Here is a 6,000-nt window from a genome sequence, read left to right as displayed (position 1 = left end):
CAACCCTGGGCTCTGCAGTCCCCACACCGGACAGGCCTAAATCACCACAATATCCCCAAATTGTGAGGGTTTGTGAGAAACATAGAAGGAATTTGGTTTTGTCACGAGGGCTTGAGGGGAGCACTCAGAATTACTGATGGGGTCATAGTGCAAATGTGAATGAGTTCATCCCATGGGAGAGGTGACTTGGCTGTGAATGTCCTCACTCCTGCACCTGCCAGCACGCCTTGCTCAGCATTTCTGTACCTGTCAGGACTGCTGCTGCTGCCAGGTGCTCCTGTTGCTGTTGGCAGGAGCAGCAGGAGCCCGGCCACCAGCCCTGATCCCGCTGGGAGCTGGTTGTGTTTGCTCTGGGCAGCCTCGGTGGGGATTTAAGACTTCCAGTGGAAACAAATGGGGTTTTGTCTGTGCAGAGCAGCTCTGCGATGTGCACTGATACAGAACAGTCCCAGCGAGGGGCCTGGCTGGCTCCAGGCTGATAAGGGCTGGGATAACCCTCATCCCTCACTCCTTCCCCTCGGCAGTGGCCAGGATTCACTCCTGGCATGGGACACAGGATGAGGCAGTGGCATCATGACCATGGTCCTGGTGTCACCCACGCAGCTGCCGTGTGTCTGTGGTGCTCAGAGGCTGGCTGGGTACTTGAGGTCTCTGGACAAAGCCCTGTGGGATTTTCCAGCCTCATGGAATATCAGGGGATGCCTTTGGGCTGGGGTCAGGCTCTGTTTGCCAGCTCTTTAGGTGACACTGGGGTAACTCAGCCCCAACACCATGAGGTGCCTGTGCAGGCAGCTCTTTTGGGATGATCTAGGTGTTTTCCTGCATCCTGCCCCGGGATGCTTCCCAGCTTGGGGAGCCATAAAAGGCAAAGCCCAGGGCAGCGGCTGGGCTGGGAGCTGCGGCTCACTGCAATGCCAGGCATCCCAGCTGTGTACAAACGGATTAGAGCCCTCCAGCTCCCCGGCTCCACCACCATCCGGAGGGGTGTCCAAAGGGAGCAACGTTCTGCTCAGAGGGTTATTTTGAGAAGTGCCCAATGCATTAATAGGGATTTTTGATAAGTTGTGTTTTGGAGTTTCTGCAGGGAAGGTTGTGTCTCAGGCTGCTGTGGGGCTCCCGTGTTTATCTCGGCCAGCCGGTCTCTGTCACAGCAATTCCCTTTTCCATAACGAATTCCCGCAGACCATTCCAGCTCTCTGGCTCTGCCCTCTGTGCTCTGTGCAGGCAGCATCTCTGCCTCCAGCTCTGGGACACAGCCCAAGGCTGAGTGCTGCTTCCAAGGAAGGAGCGCTGGGGGAGCTGCTCCGCGTCCCACGGGCGCGGGGCAGGGAGGAGGGAGCAGTGCCAGGGGAATGGATGTGGGTTCCCTTCTCTCTTTGGAGCCCACAAGGAGCTGACAGAGGGATTCTGCCCAGACAGCCTGGCAGGAAATCCCTCTGGAAGCTGCAGAATTGGAGGCAAGCCGGGATTGCTGCACAGGACTGTGGGGAGCTGTTGCTGGAGTAGGTTGGGGAAAGAGGAGAATCCCTGGAGAAGGATGCAGATGGGAAGCAAGTCCTGACTGTGAAGCGCCATGGACCAGCAAATTAGCAGCTGGAGGGGATTTTTCCAATTATCCAGGTGGGATGTGTTTGGGTAGGGACCAGCATGGCATCAGCCATGCTGGGTGTGGTGTCAGGAGTGGCAGAGCAGGGGCTCCATCGTGCCAATGGGATGTTCCTCTCCGCTGGCCATGAGGCCAAGGAACGCCGGTTCACATGACCCAGGCTCCGACGCTTCCAAGTGCCGCCGTCTCCCAGAGCAGAGCGAGGAGGAGGCGGTGCTGAAATCCCGCCGAGACCCAAGGTGGGAAAAATCTTGGCTGGCCAGTCCCAAAGCATTTGGAACCAGGAATTACAGTGACAGATCTCCCGGCCATGGAAGCCTCCACCTGGCAGTACCGTGGATATTTACGGGATGACACAAGTAAGGCAAGGGGGAGAGACTGCCCAGCTGCCCGGGGAGACTCTGCAGGCACCTGTGAGGATTATCCACTGCTGCAGCTCAGCCAGGAGGGCCTGGGACACAGCCGGGAGCGGGGGGACCGCCCCGACCTCCGCAGCGACACCGCAGGCCCTGCCAAGAGGTCAGAGATGAGCAGCAGCGGGCAGAGAGGGCAGTGGGGGCCGGCAGGGGAGCTGTGCCTGGAAGAGCATCCCGTGTCCAAAGGGTGCAGGAAAGGACGGGAGGGAGAAGCCCCTCCAAAGGTGTACGAGCTGGAGGTGGTGCCCAGGCGGGTGGGCACGGGCAGGACGGTGAGGCCGGTGGTCTACAGGCTGGAGGAGAGCGAGTACCGGCGCCTCATCCAGGAGGCAGAAACAGAAACTGAGGAGGAATGGGAAGAGGCAGAGGACACGCTACCCTTGATTCAGGAGGGCTATGCAGGGGATGGCAAGGTGGCGAGCCCGAGCCTCAGCAGGCTCAACTCCTTGGAAAGAGTCCTGAGGAGGCAGATGAGCCGCTCGGACTCGGAAAGCAGCGTGGAGGGCAGGCAAGTGACCAGACTGAGCCCCAAGGGCCCCGCGGAGGGGAACAAGCCCACCGTGCCCGTCAGGTCCGACAGCCTGGAGCTCATGGATTACATCCTGCAAAGCAAGCAGGACGCAGGCACACCTGTCTCCTACATCCCCAGGGACAGCAGCAGGGACAGCCTGAGGCAGGCACGGAGCTTCGCCCCCCAGCCCGATGGAACCCTCGAGCTGTGCCAGAACGGCCAGGCCAGCGAGGAGGACCCGGCCAGGAAGCCCGAGCCGGAGCAGCAGGTAGTGAAGAGCCTCGAGAGAATGGTCCCTGCGGTCACCAATTATCATCCCTCGGGGGCCAGAGACACCGGGAGGCTTTCAAGACAGAGCAGCAGCCAGCTCCCGGACAGCAGGGAGCAGCTCGGGGGTGAAGCTGATGAACTCGATTCCTACATCCCGAAAAGAACCCCCCCGGCCCCCCCTGTCAGGACCCACAGCAAGGAGTGCCTGGCTCTGAGTATGAGCAAGGCTGTGGCGCTGACGGAGGCGCTGCTGGAGCCCCTCGGCGATGAGGCCAAGGCCGGCAGGGAGCAGTGGGCAGCGGCGGGCACGGAGCTGCTCCCTGGAGGCAGGACTGCGGGAGGAGGGGGCTCGGAGGAGCCGGAGCGGAAGGGGAGGCAGAGTCAGGAGGATGAGAATGTGCTTAAAGTTGCCGATGCCAAGAAAACCTTCGAAAAGTCCAAGGCGTCGGAGGGGACGGCAGCAGCACCAGCGCCCAAAAAAGGTGAGGAGTGAGGGGTCCCGACTCTGCCGTGGGGCTGGGGGGTGCTGGGGGTCGCAGTTCCAGGGGAGATGGGAACATTGCCGTGAATGGGAAATAGCTGCTGGGAATAGCTGGGTGACAGACGGGATGTCCTCAGGGCACACGGAGTCTCCTAAAGAGGCAGGATGGGAATCAGGTGTTGGTTCAAAGTCCTTTATGCAGTTTTGTCAGACATAAGTACAATATTCTGTTTCTCACAGCAGCTACAGTGCAGCAGTGTCCATAGGGTGCATCCTCCCACTGCCATGTGGGATTATTTGCCTCTATCTCTCCAGCCAATGTAATTTTATTTTAGCTATAAAAAAGCAGCATTATTTTCTCTAAGTTCTTTTTCTCCTGCACCGTGACTTCACTGAATAAGCCATTCAGGAGAATGACATCAACTTGGAAACCCTTTCACTGAAAAAAAATATGGAGAAGTGAACTCTGTTGAAATTTTCCTGGTAAAACAGCAGTTCTGCAAAAATAGGAAGGATAGAAATGAGTGTTTGTGTGAGAGTTTGGATCCCGCAAGGAGCCACCCGACCCACGCTGCTTAACTCCCATCTTCTGTTCAGTGACAATCTGCAATTGTGCATTTCCTTATAAGGGAAAATAAGTGTTTTAAGGCACAGGAAATCTGTGGTGGCTTTGAATCGAGTTTGCTTTTAAAAAAATAGGTGTGATGTGTTACTGTCGCGACAGAGCCGGAGCGCGGACGTGGCACAGTTTGTGCGTGTCAGTGATGACAAAAGCCCTGCAGGGATGACAAACAGCTCCTGTGCTCTCAGGAAGCAGCTGAGGACACATTGCAGGATGTAAGGAAATTGAGGTGGGAGATGTTTGTCACTGCAGGCACTCCCGGGCTCAGAGCAGGGAGCAGGGTGGTGCTGTGAGTGTGGATCTCCACACCCCGCAAGGTGGAGGATCTCTGGTGTCACTGGCACAGCTGAGCTGGAGCTTCCCCTCAGCCACACCTGGCACTGGGATCTTTGATCAGCTCATCCTTCCCGGGATGAAGGAGCAGGTGGATGGAATAGGTCTGGCAGAAGAAGGGGTGAGAAGGGATACAAGGAATCAGCTCCCTCCCCAAGTTAATACCCTGTGCAGCCCAATCCCTCCTGACACATTTTTACCTCCTTGTTCTCCTGAAGAAACAGGGAGGGAGAGTTGAGACAGTATTTCAGTGCTGAAGTGTGGAAATGTTGCAATAAAAAACCACAGACTCACGGAATTGCTCTGGTTGGGAGGGATCTCAAAGCTCATCTCGTTCCTCCCCCTGCAGGGGCAGGGCCACCTTCCCCTGGAGCAGGAACAGCTTCCCATTCTGCTGTCCATGGCAATCTGCTGGGGTTTAAAAAATGGGTTAAACATTGATCTTCCCAAATCTCAAACACACACACCTCACCTGGATTTACCCTTATGTGTTTCCTTTCTTATATCTCTGATTTTTCCAGCACCTTTGGTCCAACCTGGTCCTAGACAGCAGAGAGAGAAACAGAAGGAGATGGCAAAAGAATTCCAAAGTGCTTGAATAGTGAGGCTCTGTGATCAGTGCCCAGGAACCCAACACCCAGCCCTGGCTTCTTCCCTGATTTTTTCCTGCTGTTCAGGAGGATAGGAATTGTCAATCCCAGCATATTCATGTTGTAAATAAAATACAGCTTGCTTTTTGCTTTTTTTATTTTTCTTTTTTTTTTCTTTTTAATTTTTTTTTTAAGTTCTGCTTTCTTGTCTCTCTCCTCCTCGTTAATCATTCCGAGACAGCAACAAAGGAAATCCCATCTGTTGCAAGCAATTGCTTTGGGTTTATTTGGTGGCCCAACATTTTAATTAGGAATTGGGACCTGCCTCCTTTTCACTGCAGAAATAGAAAAGAAATTAAAATATATTTCACAATCCTGTCTAATGATGGAGAAAAAATACATGAGGAAATAGATTAGCTTGAAATTAGAGGTTTCTTTTTGCTGTAAAAGCTGATTTTTTGATGCCTTTCTTCCAGCTGAGTTGGGAGGGATGTGTCTGACACTGATAGTGCTGCACAAAGGTGTGAGAGTGGGGAGATGCAGTAATAGATGTGCTGGATGAAATCTATTGTAAATCATTAATAACAATAGCATTAATTATTAATGCACATCCTGGCCTAATGTTCACTCATTCCTGATCCATCTCCAGCCTCCTCCAGCCTTTCCAGTGGCTCAGGAGTGATGTCAGCACAGGGCTTGATTCATTTTATTTTTATTTTAGTGCCCTTTGGGGAGGGGGTTGTGAATGACCCCAGTCCTGGGCTCTGGAAGTGGCACAGTGATGGCTCCACGTCACACAGAGCTGGCAGTAAAGCTCCAGGGTGGTGGCTCCCAACCCTGTCCTTCAATCCATGATTTCCTCTTTCCTTGTTGCCACACTCAGACACTTCTCCCTTCCTGGCTGTTGTTCCAAAGCACCTGATGGAACATTTTGCTCTCCTTATCTTCATTCCCTAATTCTACAGCTCCCCTTTCTGGCCAAGGATTGAATAAGGCCAGTCCAAAGGGATTCTGCTCTGTCTCTGCAGCCAAACCCTCTGCAGGAGCTGGGGAACACTTCCCTGGGCACAGCACATCCTCCCAGCCAGACACAGAATCGATTTTCCATTACCCAGAGCCCCTTTGTGGAGGCTCTGAGGACAATTTCATCTTGGCAGCTGCTCAACAGTTG

General features: G+C 54.3%; 1 protein-coding gene across 1 annotated transcript in view; it reads left to right on the top strand.

Annotated features, from left to right (window-relative positions):
* Positions 1 to 3,269: 3,269 nt before the first annotated feature.
* The window catches only part of CORO1C (coronin 1C), a 46,899-nt gene continuing 44,168 nt past the window's right edge, over positions 3,270 to 6,000 (top strand). Inside the window, exon 1 of the mRNA XM_059485341.1 lies at positions 3,270 to 3,285. The gene's annotated coding sequence lies outside the window, so the exon portion shown is untranslated. The remainder of the gene's footprint in view (positions 3,286 to 6,000) is intronic.

This window comes from Ammospiza nelsoni, chromosome 18 (genome assembly GCF_027579445.1).
Source record: "Ammospiza nelsoni isolate bAmmNel1 chromosome 18, bAmmNel1.pri, whole genome shotgun sequence".
NCBI lineage: Eukaryota > Metazoa > Chordata > Aves > Passeriformes > Passerellidae > Ammospiza > Ammospiza nelsoni.
The sequence above is the reverse complement of the archived record's forward strand: the minus strand, read 5'-3'. Positions and strand labels throughout refer to the sequence as shown.